The following is a 17,033-nucleotide window of genomic DNA, read 5'->3' on the forward strand; positions in this document are numbered from 1 at the left end:
GACGTGATTCGAACACGCAACCTTCTGATCTGGAGTCAGACGCGCTACCGTGTCGCCACCGAGTCCACTTTGTGTAGCCGTTCGCACACACGCGATAGCATGTTTTTCTCGGCCTTCTGTCGATAAAGCACAGGTAAAGAGACAAGTCATCGTAGACAGACAAATAAAAAGATAAATAGATGAAAATAATAAAAAAGAGAGTTTGACCGGGAAGTGATTCGAACACGCAACCTTCTGATCTGGAGTCAGACGTGCTACCGTGTCGCCACCGAGTCCACTTAGTGAAGCCGTTCGTACACACGCGGTAGCATGTTTCGCTCGGCCTTCTGTCGATGAAGCACAGGTAAAGAGACAAGTCATCGTAGACAGACAAATAAAAAGATAAATAGATGAAAATAATAAAAAAGAGAATATACCCGGACGTGATTCGAACACGCAACCTTCTGATCTGGAGTCAGACGTGCTACCGTGTCGCCTCCGAGTCCGTTAGGTACCAATTCGCACACACGTGGTAGAATGTTGGCCTTCTGTCGATGAAGGACAGGTAAAGACACAAGTCATTGTATACATACAGATAAGTAGATAGACAGATAGATGAAAATAATAAAAAAGAGGCTTTGACCCGGACGTGATTCGAACACGATACCTTGTGATCTGGAGTCAGACGTGCTACCGTATCGCCACCCAGTACACTTAGTGTAGCCGTTCGCACACACGCGGTAGCATGTTTTGCTCGGCCTCTGTCGATGAAGCACAGGTAAAGAGACAAGTCATTTTAGACAGACAAATAAGTGAATAGACAGATGAAAATAATAAAAAAAAGGAAATTTGATCCAGACGTGATTCAAGCTCGCAACCTTCTGATCTGTAGTCAGACATGCTAACATGTCGCCACCGAGTCCGCTCAGGGTAGCCGTTCGCACACACGTGGTAGCATGTTTTGCTCGGCCTTCTGTCGATGAAGCACAGGTAAAGAGACAAGTCATTGTAGACAGACAAATAAGTAGATAGACAGATAGATGAAAATAACAAAAGAGAGAACTTCACCTCGACGTGATTCGAACACGCAACCTTCTGATCTGGAGTCAGACGTCCTACCTGGTCGCCACCGAGTTGACTTAGTGTAGCCGTGCGCACACACGCAGTAGCATGTTTGCTCGGCCTTCTGTCGATGAAGCATAGGTTAAGAGGGAAGTCATTATAGACAGACAAATAAGTAGACAGATAGTTGAAAACAATGAAAAAGAGAATTCGACCCCGACGTGATTCGAACACGCAACCTTCTGATCTGGAGTCAGACGCGCTACCGATGCGCCACCGAGTCCGCTTAGGGTAGCCGTTCGCACACACGTGGTAGCATGTTTTCTCGGCCTTCTGTCGATGAAGCACAGGTAAAGAGACAAGTCGTTGTATACATACAGATAAGTAGATAGACAGATAGATGAAAATATTAAAAAAGAGGATTCGACCCCGACGTGATTCGAACATTTAACCTACTGATCTGGAGTCAGACGCGCTACCGTTGCACCTCCGAGTCCGCTCAGGGCAGCCGTTCGCACACACGTAGTAGCATGTTTTGCTCGGCCTTCTGTCGATGAAGCACAGGTAAAGAGACAAGTCATTGTTGACAGACAAATAAGTAGATAGACAGATAGATGAAAATAACAAAAAAGAGAACTTCACATCGACGTGATTCGAACACGCAACCTTCTGATCTGGAGTCAGACGTCCTACAGGGTCGCCACCGAGTTGACTTAGTGTTGTCGTGCGCTCACACGCAGTAGCATGTATTGCTCGGCCTTCTGTCGATGAAGCTTAGGTTAAGAGAGAAGTCATTGTAGACAAACAAATAAGTAGACAGATAGTTGAAAACAATTAAAAAGAGAATTTGACCTCGACGTGATTCGAACACGCAACCATCTGATCTGGAGTCAGACGCGCTATCGATGCGCCACCGAGTCCGCTTAGGGTAGCCGTTCGCGCACACGTGGTAGCATGTTTTCTCGGCCTTCTGTCGATGAAGCACAGGTAAAGAGACAAGTAATTGTAGACAGACAAATAAGTAGATAGACAGATTGATGAAAATAAGAAAATAGGAAATTTGATCCAGACGTGATTCATACTCGCAACCTTCTGATCTGGAGTCAGACATGCTAACATGTCGCCACCGAGTCCGTTTAGGGTGGCCGTTCGCACACACGTGGTAGCATGCTTTGCTCGGCCTTCTGTCGATGAAGCACAGCTAAAGAGAAGAGTACTTGTAGACAGACAATTAAGTAGATAGACAGATAGATGAAAATAATAAAAAGAAACTTTTACCCGGACGTAATTCGAACACGCAACCTTCTGATCTGGAGTCAGACGTGCTACCGTGTCGCCATCGAATCCGCTTAGGGTAGCCGTTCGCGCACACGCGGTAGCATGATTTGCTCGGCCTTCTGTCGATGAAGCACAGGTAAAGAGACATGTCATTGTAGACAGACAAATAGGTAGATAGACAAATGAAAATAATAAAAAGAGAACTCTACCCGGACGTGATTCGAACACGCAACCTTCTGATCTGGAGTCAGACGCGCTACCGTTGCGCCACCGAGTCCGCTTAGGGAAGCCGTTCGCACACACGTGGTAGCATGTTTTTTCGGCCTTCTGTCGATGAAGCACAGGTAAAGAGACAAGTCATTGTAGCCAGACAAATAGGTAGATAGACAGAATGATAAAAATAAGAAAAAAGGAAATTTGATTAAGACGTGATTCAAGCTCGCAACCTTCTGATCTGTAGTCAGACATGCTAACATGTCGCCACCGAGTCCGTTTAGGGTGGCCGTTTGCACACACGTGGTAGCATGTTTTGCTCGGCCTTCTGTCGATGAAGCACAGGTAAAGAGACAAGTCGTTGTAGACAGACAAATAAGTAGATAGACAGATAGATGAAAATAATAAAAAAGAGAACCTAACACGGACGTGATTCGAACACGCAACCCTCTGATCTGGAGTCGGACGTGCTACCGTGTCGCCACCGAGTCCACTTTGTGTAGCCGTTCGCACACACGCGATAGCATGTTTTTCTCGGCCTTCTGTCGATGTAGCACAGGTAAAGAGACAAGTCATTGTAGACAGACAAATAAGTAGATAGACAGATGAAAATAATAAGAAAGAGAATTTGACCCGGACGCGACACGAACACGTAACCTTCTGATCTGGAGTCGGAGGCGCTAACAGTTCGCCACCGAGTCCACTTAGGGTAGCCGTTCGCACACACGTGGTAGCATGTTTTGCTCGGCCTTCTATCGATGAAGCACAGGTAAAGAAACAAGTCGTTGTAGACAGACAAATAAGTGGATAGACAGATGAAAATAATAAAAAAAAGAATTTGACCCGGACTTGATTCGAACACGCAACCTTCTGATCTGGAGTCAGACGTGCTAAAGTTGCGCCACTGAGTCCGCTTAGAGTAATTGTTCGCACACACGCTGTAGCATGTTTTGCTCGGCCTTCTGTCGATGAAACACAGGTAAAGGGACAAGTCATTGCAGATAGACAAATAAGTAGATAGACAGATAGATGAAAGTACTAAAAAGAGAATTTGACGCGGACGTGATTAGAACACGCAACCTTCTGATCTGGAGTCAGACGTGCTAAAGTTGCGCCACCGAGTCCGCTTAGGGTAGCCGTTCGCACACACGTGGTAGCATGTTTTGCACAGCCTTATGTCGATGAAGCACAGGTAAAGGGACAAGTCATTTTAGACAGACAAATAAGTAGATAGACAGATAGATGAAAATAATAAAAAAAGAGAATTTGACCCGGACGTGATTCGAACATTTAACCTTCTGATCTGGAGTCAGACGTGCTATCGTGTCGCCATCGAATCCGCTTAGGGTAGCCGTTCGCACACACGCGGTAGCATGATTTGCTCGGCCTTCTGTCGATGAAGCACAGGTAAAGAGACAAGTCTTTGTAGACAGACAAATAAGTAGATACACAGATAGATGAAAATAATAAATAAGCGAATTTGACCCGGACGTCATTGAAACTCGCAACCTTCTGATCTGGAATCAGACGTGCTAAAGTTGCGCCACCGAGTCCGCTTAGGGTAGCCGTTCGCACACACGTGGTAGCATGTTTTGCACAGCCTTATGTCGATGAAGCACAGGTAAAGGGACAAGTCATTGTAGACAGACAAATAAGTAGATAGACAGATAGATGAAAATAACAAAAAAGAGAACTTCACATCGACGTGATTCGAACACGCAACCTTCTGATCTGGAGTCAGACGTCCTACTGGGTCGCCACCGAGTTGACTTAGTGTTGCCGTGCGCACACACGCAGTAGCATGTATTGCTCGGCCTTCTGTCGATGAAGCTTAGGTTAAGAGAGAAGTCATTGTAGACAGACAAATAAGTAGACAGATAGTTGAAAACAATTAAAAAGAGAATTTGACCTCGACGTGATTCGAACACGCAACCTTCTGATCTGGAGTCAGACGCGCTATCGATGCGCCACCGAGTCCGCTTAGGGTAGCCGTTCGCGCACACGTGGTAGCATGTTTTCTCGGCCTTCTGTCGATGAAGCACAGGTAAAGAGACAAGTAATTGTAGACAGACAAATAAGTAGATAGACAGATTGATGAAAATAAGAAAAAAGGAAATTTGATCCAGACGTGATTCATACTCGCAACCTTCTGATCTGGAGTCAGACATGCTAACATGTCGCCACCGAGTCCGTTTAGGGTGGCCGTTCGCACACACGTGGTAGCATGCTTTGCTCGGCCTTCTGTCGATGAAGCACAGCTAAAGAGAAGAGTACTTGTAAACAGACAATTAAGTAGATAGACAGATAGATGAAAATAATAAAAAGAGACTTTTACCCGGACGTAATTCGAACACGCAACCTTCTGATCTGGAGTCAGACGTGCTACCGTGTCGCCATCGAATCCGCTTAGGGTAGCCGTTCGCGCACACGCGGTAGCATGATTTGCTCGGCCTTCTGTCGATGAAGCACAGGTAAAGAGACATGTCATTGTAGACAGACAAATAGGTAGATAGACAAATGAAAATATTAAAAAGAGAACTTGACCCGGACGTGATTCGAACACGCAACCTTCTGATCTGGAGTCAGACGCGCTACCGTTGCGCCACCGAGTCCGCTTAGGGAAGCCGTTCGCACACACGTGGTAGCATGTTTTTTCGGCCTTCTGTCGATGAAGCACAGGTAAAGAGACAAGTCATTGTAGCCAGACAAATAGGTAGATAGACAGAATGATAAAAATAAGAAAAAAAGGAAATTTGATCCAGACGTGATTCAAGCTCGCAACCTTCTGATCTGTAGTCAGACATGCTAACATGTCGCCACCGAGTCCGTTTAGGGTGGCCGTTTGCACACACGTGGTAGAATGTTTTGCTCGGCCTTCTGTCGATGAAGCACAGGTAAAGAGACAAGTCGTTGTAGACAGACAAATAAGTGGATAGACAGATGAAAATAATAAAAAAAAGAATTTGACCCGGACTTGATTCGAACACGCAACCTTCTGATCTGGAGTCAGACGTGCTAAAGTTGCGCCACTGAGTCCGCTTAGAGTAATTGTTCGCACACACGCATTAGCATGTTTTGCTCGGCCTTCTGTCGATGAAGCACAGGTAAAGGGACAAGTCATTGCAGATAGACAAATAAGTAGATAGACAGATAGATGAAAGTACTAAAAAGAGAATTTGACCCGGACGTGATTCGAACATTTAACCTACTGATCTGGAGTCAGACGCGCTACCGTTGCACCTCCGAGTCCGCTCAGAGCAGCCGTTAGCACACACGTGGTAGCATGTTTTGCTCGGCCTTCTGTCGATGAAGCACAGGTAAAGAGACAAGTCATTGTAGACAGACAAATAAGTAGATAGACAGATAGATGAAAATAACAAAAGAGAGAACTTGACATTGACGTGATTCGAACACGCAACCTTCTGATCTGGAGTAAGACGTCCTACCGGGTCGCCACCGAGTTGACTTAGTGTAGCCGTTCGCACACACGTGGTAGCATGTTTTTTTGGCCTTCTGTCGATGAAGCACAGTTAAAGAGACAAGTAATTGTAGACAGACAAATAAGTAGATAGACAGATTGATGAAAATAAGAAAAAAGGAAATTTGATCCAGACGTGATTCAAACTCGCAACCTTCTGATCTGTAGTCAGACATGCTAACATGTCGCCACCGAGTCCGTTTAGTGTGGCCGTTCGCACACACGTGGTAGCATGTTTTGCTTGGCCTTCTGTCGAGGAAGCACAGCTAAAGAGAAGAGTCATTGTAGACAGACAAATAAGTAGATAGACAGATAGATGAAAATAATAAAAAGAGACTTTTACCCGGACGTGATTCAAACACGCAACCTTCTGATCTGGAGTCAGACGTGCTACCGTGTCGCCATCGAATTCGCTTAGGGTAGCCGTTCGCACACACGCGGTAGCATGATTTGCTCGGCCTTCTGTCGATGAAGCACAGGTAAAGAGACAAGTCTTTGTAGACAGACAAATAAGTAGATACACAGATAGATGAAAATAATAAATAAGCGAATTTGACCCGGACGTGATTCAAACTCGCAACCTTCTGATCTGGAGTCAGACGTGCTACCGTGTCGCCACCGCGTCCGTTTAGGGTAGCCGTTCGCACACACGTGGTAGCATGATTTGCTCGGCCTTCTCTCAATGAAGCACAGGTAACGAGACAAGTCAGTGTAGGCAGACAAATAGGTAGATAGACAAATAGATGAAAATAATAAAAAAGAGAATTTGACCCGGACGTGATTCGAACACGCAACCTTCTGATCGGGAGTCAGACGTGCTACCGTGTCGCCACCGAGTCCACTTAGTGAAGCCGTTCGTACACACGCGGTAGCATGTTTCGCTCGGCCTTCGGTCGATGAAGCACAGGTAAAGAGACAAGTCATCGTAGACAGACAAATAAAAAGATAAAAAGATGAAAATAATAAAAAAGAGAATTTGACCCGGACGTGATTCGAACACGCAACCATCTGATCTGGAGTCAGACGTGCTACCGTGTCGCCACGGAGTCCACTTAGTGAAGCCGTTCGTACACACGCGGTAGCATGTTTCGCTCGGCCTTCTGTCGATGAAGCACAGGTAAAGAGACAAGTCATCGTAGACAGACAAATAAAAAGATAAATAGATGAAAATAATAAGAAAGAGAGTTTGACCGGGAAGTGATTCGAACACGCAACCTTCTGATCTGGAGTCAGACGTGCTACCGTGTCGCCACCGAGTCCACTTAGTGAAGCCGTTCGTACACACGCGGTAGCATGTTTCGCTCGGCCTTCTGTCGATGAAGCACAGGTAAAGAGACAAGTCATCGTAGACAGACAAATAAAAAGATAAATAGATGAAAATAATAAAAAAGAGAATATACCTGGACGTGATTCGAACACGCAACCTTCTGATCTGGAGTCAGACGTGCTACCGTGTCGCCACCGAGTCCGTTAGGTACCAATTCGCACACACGTGGTAGCATGTTGGCCTTCTGTCGATGAAGGACAGGTAAAGAGACAAGTCATTGTATACATACAGATAAGTAGATAGACAGATAGATGAAAATAATAAAAAAGAGGCTTTGACCCGGACGTGATTCGAACACGATACCTTGTGATCTGGAGTCAGACGTGCTACCGTATCGCCACCCAGTACACTTAGTGTAGCCGTTCGCACACACGCGGTAGCATGTTTTGCTCGGCCTCTGTCGATGAAGCACAGGTAAAGAGACAAGTCATTTTAGACAGACAAATAAGTGAATAGACAGATGAAAATAATAAAAAAAAGGAAATTTGATCCAGACGTGATTCAAGCTCGCAACCTTCTGATCTGTAGTCAGACATGCTAACATGTCGCCACCGAGTCCGTTTAGGGTGGCCGTTTGCACACACGTGGTAGCATGTTTTGCACGGCCTTATGTCGATGAAGCACAGGTAAAGGGACAAGTCATTTTAGACAGACAAATAAGTAGATAGACAGATAGATAAAAATATTAAAAAAAAATTGACCCGGACGTGTTTCGAACATTTAACCTACTGATGTGGAGTCAGACGTCCTACCGGGTCGCCACCGAGTTGACTTAGTGTAGCCGTTCGCACACACGCAGTAGCATGTACTGCTCGGCCTTCTGTCGATGAAGCATAGGTAAAGAGAGAAGTCATTGTAGACAGACAAACAAGTAGACAGATAGTTGAAAACAATGAAAAAGAGAATTCGACCCCGACGTGATTCGAACACGCAACCTTCTGATCTGGAGTCAGACGCGCTACCGATGCGCCACCGAGTCCGCTTAGGGTAGCCGTTCGCACACACGTGGTAGCATGTTTTCTCGGCCTTCTGTCGATGAAGCACAAGTAAAGAGACAAGTCATTGTATACATACAGATAAGTAGATAGACAGATAGATGAAAATAATAAAAAAGAGGATTTGACCCGGACGTGATTCGAACACGCAACCTAGTGATCTGGAGTCAGACGTGCTACCGACTCGCCACCCAGTACACTTAGTGTAGCCGTTCGCACACACGCGGTAGCATGTTTTGCTCGGCCTTCTGTCGATGCAGCACAGGTAAAGAGACAAGTCATTGTAGACAGACAAATAAGTAGATAGACAGATGAAAATATTAGGAAAGAGAATTTGACCCGGACGTGTTTCGAACATTTAACCTACTGATCTGGAGTCAGACGTCCTACCGGGTCGCCACCGAGTTGACTTAGTGTAGCCGTTCGCACACACGCAGTAGCATGTATTGCTCGGCCTTCTGTCGATGAAGCATAGGTAAAGAGAGAAGTCATTCTAGACAGACAAATAAGTAGACAGATAGTTGAAAACAATAAAAAGAGAATTTGACCCGGACGCGATACGAACACGTAACCTTCTGATCTGGAGTCGGAGGCGCTAACAGTTCGCCATCGAGTCCACTTAGGGTAGCCGTTCGCACACACGTGGTAGCATGTTTTGCTCGGCCTTCTATCGATGAAGCACAGGTAAAGAAACAAGTCGTTGTAGACAGACAAATAAGTGGATAGACAGATGAAAATAATAAAAAAAAGAATTTGACCCGGACTTGATTCGAACACGCAACCTTCTGATCTGGAGTCAGACGTGCTAAAGTTGCGCCACTGAGTCCGCTTAGAGTAATTGTTCGCACACACGCTGTAGCATGTTTTGCTCGGCCTCATGTCGATGAAGCACAGGTAAAGGGACAAGTCATTGCAGATAGACAAATAAGTAGATAGACAGATAGATGAAATTACTAAAAAGAGAATTTGACGCGGACGTGATTAGAGCACGCAACCTTCTGATCTGGTGTCAGACGTGCTAAAGTTGCGCCACCGAGTCCACTTAGGGTAGCCGTTCACCCACACGTGGCAGCATGTTTTGCACGGCCTTATGTCGATGAAGCACAGGTAAAAGGACAAGTCATTTTAGACAGACAAATAGGTAGATAGACAGATAGATGAAAATAATAAAAAGAGAATTTGACCCGGACGTGATTCGAACATTTAACCTACTGATCTGCAGTCAGACGCGCTACCGTTGCACCTCCGAGTCCGCTCAGGGCAGCCGTTAGCACACACGTGGTAGCATGTTTTGCTCGGCCTTCTGTCGATGAAGCACAGGTAAAGAGACAAGTCATTGTAGACAGACCAATAGGTAGATAGACAGATAGATGAAAATAACAAAAGAGAAAACTTGACATCGACGTGATTCGAACACGCAACCTTCTGATCTGGAGTCAGACGTCCTACCGGGTCGCCACCGAGTTGACTTAGTGTAGCCGTTCGCACACACGTGGTCGCATGTTTTTTCGGCCTTCTGTCGATGAAGCACAGTAAAGAGACAAGTCATTGTAGACAGACAAATAAGTCGATAGACAGATTGATGAAAATAAGAAAAAAGGAAATTTGATCCAGACGTGATTCAAACTCCCAACCTTCTGATCTGTAGTCAGACATGCTAACATGTCGCCACCGAGTCCGTTTAGTGTGGCCGTTCGCACACACGTGGTAGCATGTTTTGCTTGGCCTTCTGTCGAGGAAGCACAGCTAAAGAGAAGAGTCATTGTAGACAGACAAATAAGTAGATAGACAGATAGATAAAAATAATAAAAAGAGACTTTTACCCGGACGTGATTCGAACACGCAACCTTCTGATCTGGAGTCAGACGTGCTACCGTGTCGCCATCGAATCCGCTTAGGGTAGCCGTTCGCACACACGCGGTAGCATGATTTGCTCGGCCTTCTGTCGATGAAGCACAGGTAAAGAGACAAGTCTTTGTAGACAGACAAATAAGTAGATACACAGATAGATGAAAATAATAAATAAGCGAATTTGACCCGGACGTGATTCAAACTCGCAACCTTCTGATCTGGAGTCAGACGTGCTACCGTGTCGCCACCGCGTCCGTGTAGGGTAGCCGTTCGCACACACGTGGTAGCATGATTTGCTCGGCCTTCTGTCGATGAAGCACAGGTAACGAGACAAGTCAGTGTAGGCAGACAAATAGGTAGATAGACAAATAGATGAAAATAATAAAAAAGAGAATTTGACCCGGACGTGATTCGAACATTTAACCTACTGATCTGGAGTCAGACGCGCTACCGTTGCACCTCCGAGTCCGCTCAGGGCAGCCGTTCGCAGACACGTAGTAGCATGTTTTGCTCGGCCTTCTGTCGATGAAGCACAGGTAAAGAGACAAGTCATTGTAGACAGACAAATAAGTAGATAGACAGATAGATGAAAATAACAAAAAAGAGAACTTCACATCGACGTGATTCGAACACGCAACCTTCTGAACCGGAGTCAGACGTCCTACTGGGTCGCCACCGAGTTGACTTAGTGTTGCCGTGCGCACACACGCAGTAGCATGTATTGCTCGGCCTTCTGTCGATGAAGCTTAGGTTAAGAGAGAAGTCATTGTAGACAGACAAATAAGTAGACAGATAGTTGAAAACAATTAAAAAGAGAATTTGACCTCGACGTGATTCGAACACGCAACCTTCTGATCTGGAGTCAGACGCGCTATCGATGCGCCACCGAGTCCGCTTAGGGTAGCCGTTCGCGCACACGTGGTAGCATGTTTTCTCGGCCTTCTGTCGATGAAGCACAGGTAAAGAGACAAGTAATTGTAGACAGACAAATAAGTAGATAGACAGATTGATGAAAATAAGAAAAAAGGAAATTTGATCCAGACGTGATTCATACTCGCAACCTTTTGATCTGGAGTCAGACATGCTAACATGTCGCCACCGAGTCCGTTTAGGGTGGCCGTTCGCACACACGTGGTAGCATGCTTTGCTCGGCCTTCTGTCGATGAAGCACAGCTAAAGAGAAGAGTACTTGTAGACAGACAATTAAGTAGATAGACAGATAGATGAAAATAATAAAAAGAGACTTTTACCCGGACGTAATTCGAACACGCAACCTTCTGATCTGGAGTCAGACGTGCTACCGTGTCGCCATCGAATCCGCTTAGGGTAGCCGTTCGCGCACACGCGGTAGCATGATTTGCTCGGCCTTCTGTCGATGAAGCACAGGTACAGGGACATGTCATTGTAGACAGACAAATAGGTAGATAGACAAATGAAAATAATAAAAAGAGAACTTGACCCGGACGTGATTCGAACACGCAACCTTCTGATCTGGAGTCAGACGCGCTACCGTTGCGCCACCGAGTCCGCTTAGGGAAGCCGTTCGCACACACGTGGTAGCATGTTTTTTCGGCCTTCTGTCGATGAAGCACAGGTAAAGAGACAAGTCATTGTAGCCAGACAAATAGGTAGATAGACAGAATGATAAAAATAAGAAAAAAAGAAATTTGATCCAGACGTGATTCAAGCTCGCAACCTTCTGATCTGTAGTCAGACATGCTAACATGTCGCCACCGAGTCCGTTTAGGGTGGCCGTTTGCACACACGTGGTAGAATGTTTTGCTCGGCCTTCTGTCGATGAAGCACAGGTAAAGAGACAAGTCGTTGTAGACAGACAAATAAGTGGATAGACAGATGAAAATAATAAAAAAAAGAATTTGACCCGGACTTGATTCGAACACGCAACCTTCTGATCTGGAGTCAGACGTGCTAAAGTTGCGCCACTGAGTCCGCTTAGAGTAATTGTTCGCACACACGCATTAGCATGTTTTGCTCGGCCTTCTGTCGATGAAGCACAGGTAAAGGGACAAGCCATTGCAGATAGACAAATAAGTAGATAGACAGATAGATGAAAGTACTAAAAAGAGAATTTGACCCGGACGTGATTCGAACATTTAACCTACTGATCTGGAGTCAGACGCGCTACCGTTGCACCTCCGAGTCCGCTCAGGGCAGCCGTTCGCACACACGTGGTAGCATGTTTTGCTCGGCCTTCTGTCGATGAAGCACAGGTAAAGAGACAAGTCATTGTAGACAGACAAATAAGTAGATAAACAGATAGATGAAAATAACAAAAGAGAGAACTTCACATTGACGTGATTCGAACACGCAACCTTCTGATCTGGAGTAAGACGTCCTACCGGGTCGCCACCGAGTTGACTTAGTGTAGCCGTTCGCACACACGTGGTAGCATGTTTTTTTGGCCTTCTGTCGATGAAGCACAGTTAAAGAGACAAGTCATTGTAGACAGACAAATAAGTAGATAGACAGATTGATGAAAATAAGAAAAAAGGAAATTTGATCCAGACGTGATTCAAACTCGCAACCTTCTGATCTGTAGTCAGACATGCTAACATGTCGCCACCGAGTCCGTTTATTGTGGCCGTTCGCACACACGTGGTAGCATGTTTTGCTTGGCCTTCTGTCGAGGAAGCACAGCTAAAGAGAAGAGTCATTGTAGACAGACAAATAAGTAGATAGACAGATAGATGAAAATAATAAAAAGAGACTTTTACCCGGACGTGATTCGAACACGCAACCTTCTGATCTGGAGTCAGACGTGCTACCGTGTCGCCATCGCATTCGCTTAGGGTAGCCGTTCGCACACACGCGGTAGCATGATTTGCTCGGCCTTCTGTCGATGAAGCACAGGTAAAGAGACAAGTCTTTGTAGACAGACAAATAAGTAGATACACAGATAGATGAAAATAATAAATAAGCGAATTTGACCCGGACGTGATTCAAACTCGCAACCTTCTGATCTGGAGTCAGACGTGCTACCGTGTCGCCACAGCGTCCGTTTAGGGTAGCCGTTCGCACACACGTGGTAGCATGATTTGCTCGGCCTTCTCTCGATGAAGCACAGGTAACGAGACAAGTCAGTGTAGGCAGACAAATAGGTAGATAGACAAATAGATGAAAATAATAAAAAAGAGAATTTGACCCGGAAGTGATTCGAACACGCAACCTTCTGATCGGGAGTCAGACGTGCTACCGTGTCGCCACCGAGTCCACTTAGTGAAGCCGTTCGTACACACGCGGTAGCATGTTTCGTTCGGCCTTCGGTCGATGAAGCACAGGTAAAGAGACAAGTCATCGTAGACAGACAAATAAAAAGATAAAAAGATGAAAATAATAAAAAAGAGAATTTGACCCGGACGTGATTCGAACACGCAACCATCTGATCTGGAGTCAGACGTGCTACCGTGTCGCCACGGAGTCCACTTAGTGAAGCCGTTCGTACACACGCGGTAGCATGTTTCGCTCGGCCTTCTGTCGATGAAGCACAGGTAAAGAGACAAGTCATCGTAGACAGACAAATAAAAAGATAAATAGATGAAAATAATAAAAAAGAGAATATACCCGGACGTGATTCGAACACGCAGCCTTCTGATCTGGAGTCAGACGTGCTACCGTGTCGCCACCGAGTCCGTTAGGTACCCATTCGCACACACGTGGTAGCATGTTGGCCTTCTGTCGATGAAGGACAGGTAAAGAGACAAGTCATTGTATACATACAGATAAGTAGATAGACAGATAGATGAAAATAATAAAAAAGAGGCTTTGACCCGGACGTGATTCGAACACGATACCTTGTGATCTGGAGTCAGACGTGCTACCGTATTGCCACCCAGTACACTTAGTGTAGCCGTTCGCACACACGCGGTAGCATGTTTTGCTCGGCCTCTGTCGATGAAGCACAGGTAAAGAGACAAGTCATTTTAGACAGACAAATAAGTGAATAGACAGATGAAAATAATAAAAAAAAGGAAATTTGATCCAGACGTGATTCAAGCTCGCAACCTTCTGATCTGTAGTCAGACATGCTAACATGTCGCCACCGAGTCCGTTTAGGGTGGCCGTTTGCACACACGTGGTAGCATGTTTTGCACAGCCTTATGTCGATGAAGCACAGGTAAAGGGACAAGTCATTTTAGACAGACAAATAGGTAGATAGACAGATAGATGAAAATATTAAAAAGAAAAATTGACCCGGACGTGATTAGAACACGCAACCTTCTGATGTGGAGTCAGACGTGCTAAAGTTGCGCCACCGAGTCCACTTAGGGTAGCCGTTCACCCACACGTGGTAGCATGTTTTGCACGGCCTTATGTCGATGAAGCACAGGTAAAAGGACAAGTCATTTTAGACAGACAAATAGGTAGATAGACAGATAGATGAAAATAATAAAAAGAGAATTTGACCCGGACGTGATTCGAACATTTAACCTACTGATCTGGAGTCAGACGCGCTACCGTTGCACCTCCGAGTCCGCTCAGGGCAGCCGTTAGCACACACGTGGTAGCATGTTTTGCTCGGCCTTCTGTCGATGAAGCACAGGTAAAGAGACAAGTCATTGTAGACAGACCAATAGGTAGATAGACAGATAGATGAAAATAACAAAAGAGAAAACTTGACATCGACGTGATTCGAACACGCAACCTTCTGATCTGGAGTCAGACGTCCTACCGGGTCGCCACCGAGTTGACTTAGTGTAGCCGTTCGCACACACGTGGTCGCATGTTTTTTCGGCCTTCTGTCGATGAAGCACAGTAAAGAGACAAGTCATTGTAGACAGACAAATAAGTAGATAGACAGATTGATGAAAATAAGAAAAAAGGAAATTTGATCCAGACGTGATTCAAACTCCCAACCTTCTGATCTGTAGTCAGACATGCTAACATGTCGCCACCGAGTCCGTTTAGTGTGGCCGTTCGCACACACGTGGTAGCATGTTTTGCTTGGCCTTCTGTCGAGGAAGCACAGCTAAAGAGAAGAGTCATTGTAGACAGACAAATAAGTAGATAGACAGATAGATAAAAATAATAAAAAGAGACTTTTATCCGGACGTGATTCGAACACGCAACCTTCTGATCTGGAGTCAGACGTGCTACCGTGTCGCCATCGAATCCGCTTAGGGTAGCCGTTCGCACACACGCGGTAGCATGATTTGCTCGGCCTTCTGTCGATGAAGCACAGGTAAAGAGACAAGTCTTTGTAGACAGACAAATAAGTAGATACACAGATAGATGAAAATAATAAATAAGCGAATTTGACCCGGACGTGATTCAAACTCGCAACCTTCTGATCTGGAGTCAGACGTGCTACCGTGTCGCCACCGCGTCCGTTTAGGGTAGCCGTTCGCACACACGTGGTAGCATGATTTGCTCGGCCTTCTGTCGATGAAGCACAGGTAACGAGACAAGTCAGTGTAGGCAGACAAATAGGTAGATAGACAAATAGATGAAAATAATAAAAAAGAGAATTTGACCCGGACGTGATTCGAACATTTAACCTACTGATCTGGAGTCAGACGCGCTACCGTTGCACCTCCGAGTCCGCTCAGGGCAGCCGTTCGCAGACACGTAGTAGCATGTTTTGCTCGGCCTTCTGTCGATGAAGCACAGGTAAAGAGACAAGTCATTGTAGACAGACAAATAAGTAGATAGACAGATAGATGAAAATAACAAAAAAGAGAACTTCACATCGACGTGATTCGAACACGCAACCTTCTGATCTGGAGTCAGACGTCCTACTGGGTCGCCACCGAGTTGACTTAGTGTTGCCGTGCGCACACACGCAGTAGCATGTATTGCTCGGCCTTCTGTCGATGAAGCTTAGGTTAAGAGAGAAGTCATTGTAGACAGACAAATAAGTAGACAGATAGTTGAAAACAATTAAAAAGAGAATTTGACCTCGACGTGATTCGAACACGCAACCTTCTGATCTGGAGTCAGACGCGCTATCGATGCGCCACCGAGTCCGCTTAGGGTAGCCGTTCGCGCACACGTGGTAGCATGTTTTCTCGGCCTTCTGTCGATGAAGCACAGGTAAAGAGACAAGTAATTGTAGACAGACAAATAAGTAGATAGACAGATTGATGAAAATAAGAAAAAAGGAAATTTGATCCAGACGTGATTCATACTCGCAACCTTTTGATCTGGAGTCAGACATGCTAACATGTCGCCACCGAGTCCGTTTAGGGTGGCCGTTCGCACACACGTGGTAGCATGCTTTGCTCGGCCTTCTGTCGATGAAGCACAGCTAAAGAGAAGAGTACTTGTAGACAGACAATTAAGTAGATAGACAGATAGATGAAAATAATAAAAAGAGACTTTTACCCGGACGTAATTCGAACACGCAACCTTCTGATCTGGAGTCAGACGTGCTACTGTGTCGCCATCGAATCCGCTTAGGGTAGCCGTTCGCGCACACGCGGTAGCATGATTTGCTCGGCCTTCTGTCGATGAAGCACAGGTACAGAGACATGTCATTGTAGACAGACAAATAGGTAGATATACAAATGAAAATAATAAAAAGAGAACTTGACCCGGACGTGATTCGAACACGCAACCTTCTGATCTGGAGTCAGACGCGCTACCGTTGCGCCACCGAGTCCGCTTAGGGAAGCCGTTCGCACACACGTGGTAGCATGTTTTTTCGGCCTTCTGTCGATGAAGCACAGGTAAAGAGACAAGTCATTGTAGCCAGACAAATAGGTAGATAGACAGAATGATAAAAATAAGAAAAAAAGAAATTTGATCCAGACGTGATTCAAGCTCGCAACCTTCTGATCTGTAGTCAGACATGCTAACATGTCGCCACCGAGTCCGTTTAGGGTGGCCGTTT

General features: G+C 45.6%; 6 non-coding genes across 6 annotated transcripts; all 6 read right to left on the minus strand.

The window, feature by feature from the left end:
- Positions 1-1,252: 1,252 nt before the first annotated feature.
- TRNAW-CCA (transfer RNA tryptophan (anticodon CCA)) lies at positions 1,253-1,324 on the minus strand. The gene has a single exon. It is a non-coding gene; the product is annotated as a tRNA-Trp (tRNA).
- A 1,200-nt stretch (positions 1,325-2,524) lies between these two features.
- TRNAW-CCA (transfer RNA tryptophan (anticodon CCA)) lies at positions 2,525-2,596 on the minus strand. Its single transcript has one exon. It is a non-coding gene; the product is annotated as a tRNA-Trp (tRNA).
- Positions 2,597-5,072: 2,476 nt separating this feature from the next.
- TRNAW-CCA (transfer RNA tryptophan (anticodon CCA)) lies at positions 5,073-5,144 on the minus strand. The gene has a single exon. It is a non-coding gene; the product is annotated as a tRNA-Trp (tRNA).
- A 3,100-nt stretch (positions 5,145-8,244) lies between these two features.
- TRNAW-CCA (transfer RNA tryptophan (anticodon CCA)) lies at positions 8,245-8,316 on the minus strand. The gene has a single exon. It is a non-coding gene; the product is annotated as a tRNA-Trp (tRNA).
- A 3,322-nt stretch (positions 8,317-11,638) lies between these two features.
- Positions 11,639-11,710, minus strand: TRNAW-CCA (transfer RNA tryptophan (anticodon CCA)). The gene has a single exon. It is a non-coding gene; the product is annotated as a tRNA-Trp (tRNA).
- Positions 11,711-16,730: 5,020 nt separating this feature from the next.
- On the minus strand, positions 16,731-16,802 carry TRNAW-CCA (transfer RNA tryptophan (anticodon CCA)). The gene has a single exon. It is a non-coding gene; the product is annotated as a tRNA-Trp (tRNA).
- Positions 16,803-17,033: the final 231 nt, after the last annotated feature.

Source organism: Rhipicephalus microplus, chromosome 5, assembly GCF_043290135.1.
Source record: "Rhipicephalus microplus isolate Deutch F79 chromosome 5, USDA_Rmic, whole genome shotgun sequence".
NCBI lineage: Eukaryota > Metazoa > Arthropoda > Arachnida > Ixodida > Ixodidae > Rhipicephalus > Rhipicephalus microplus.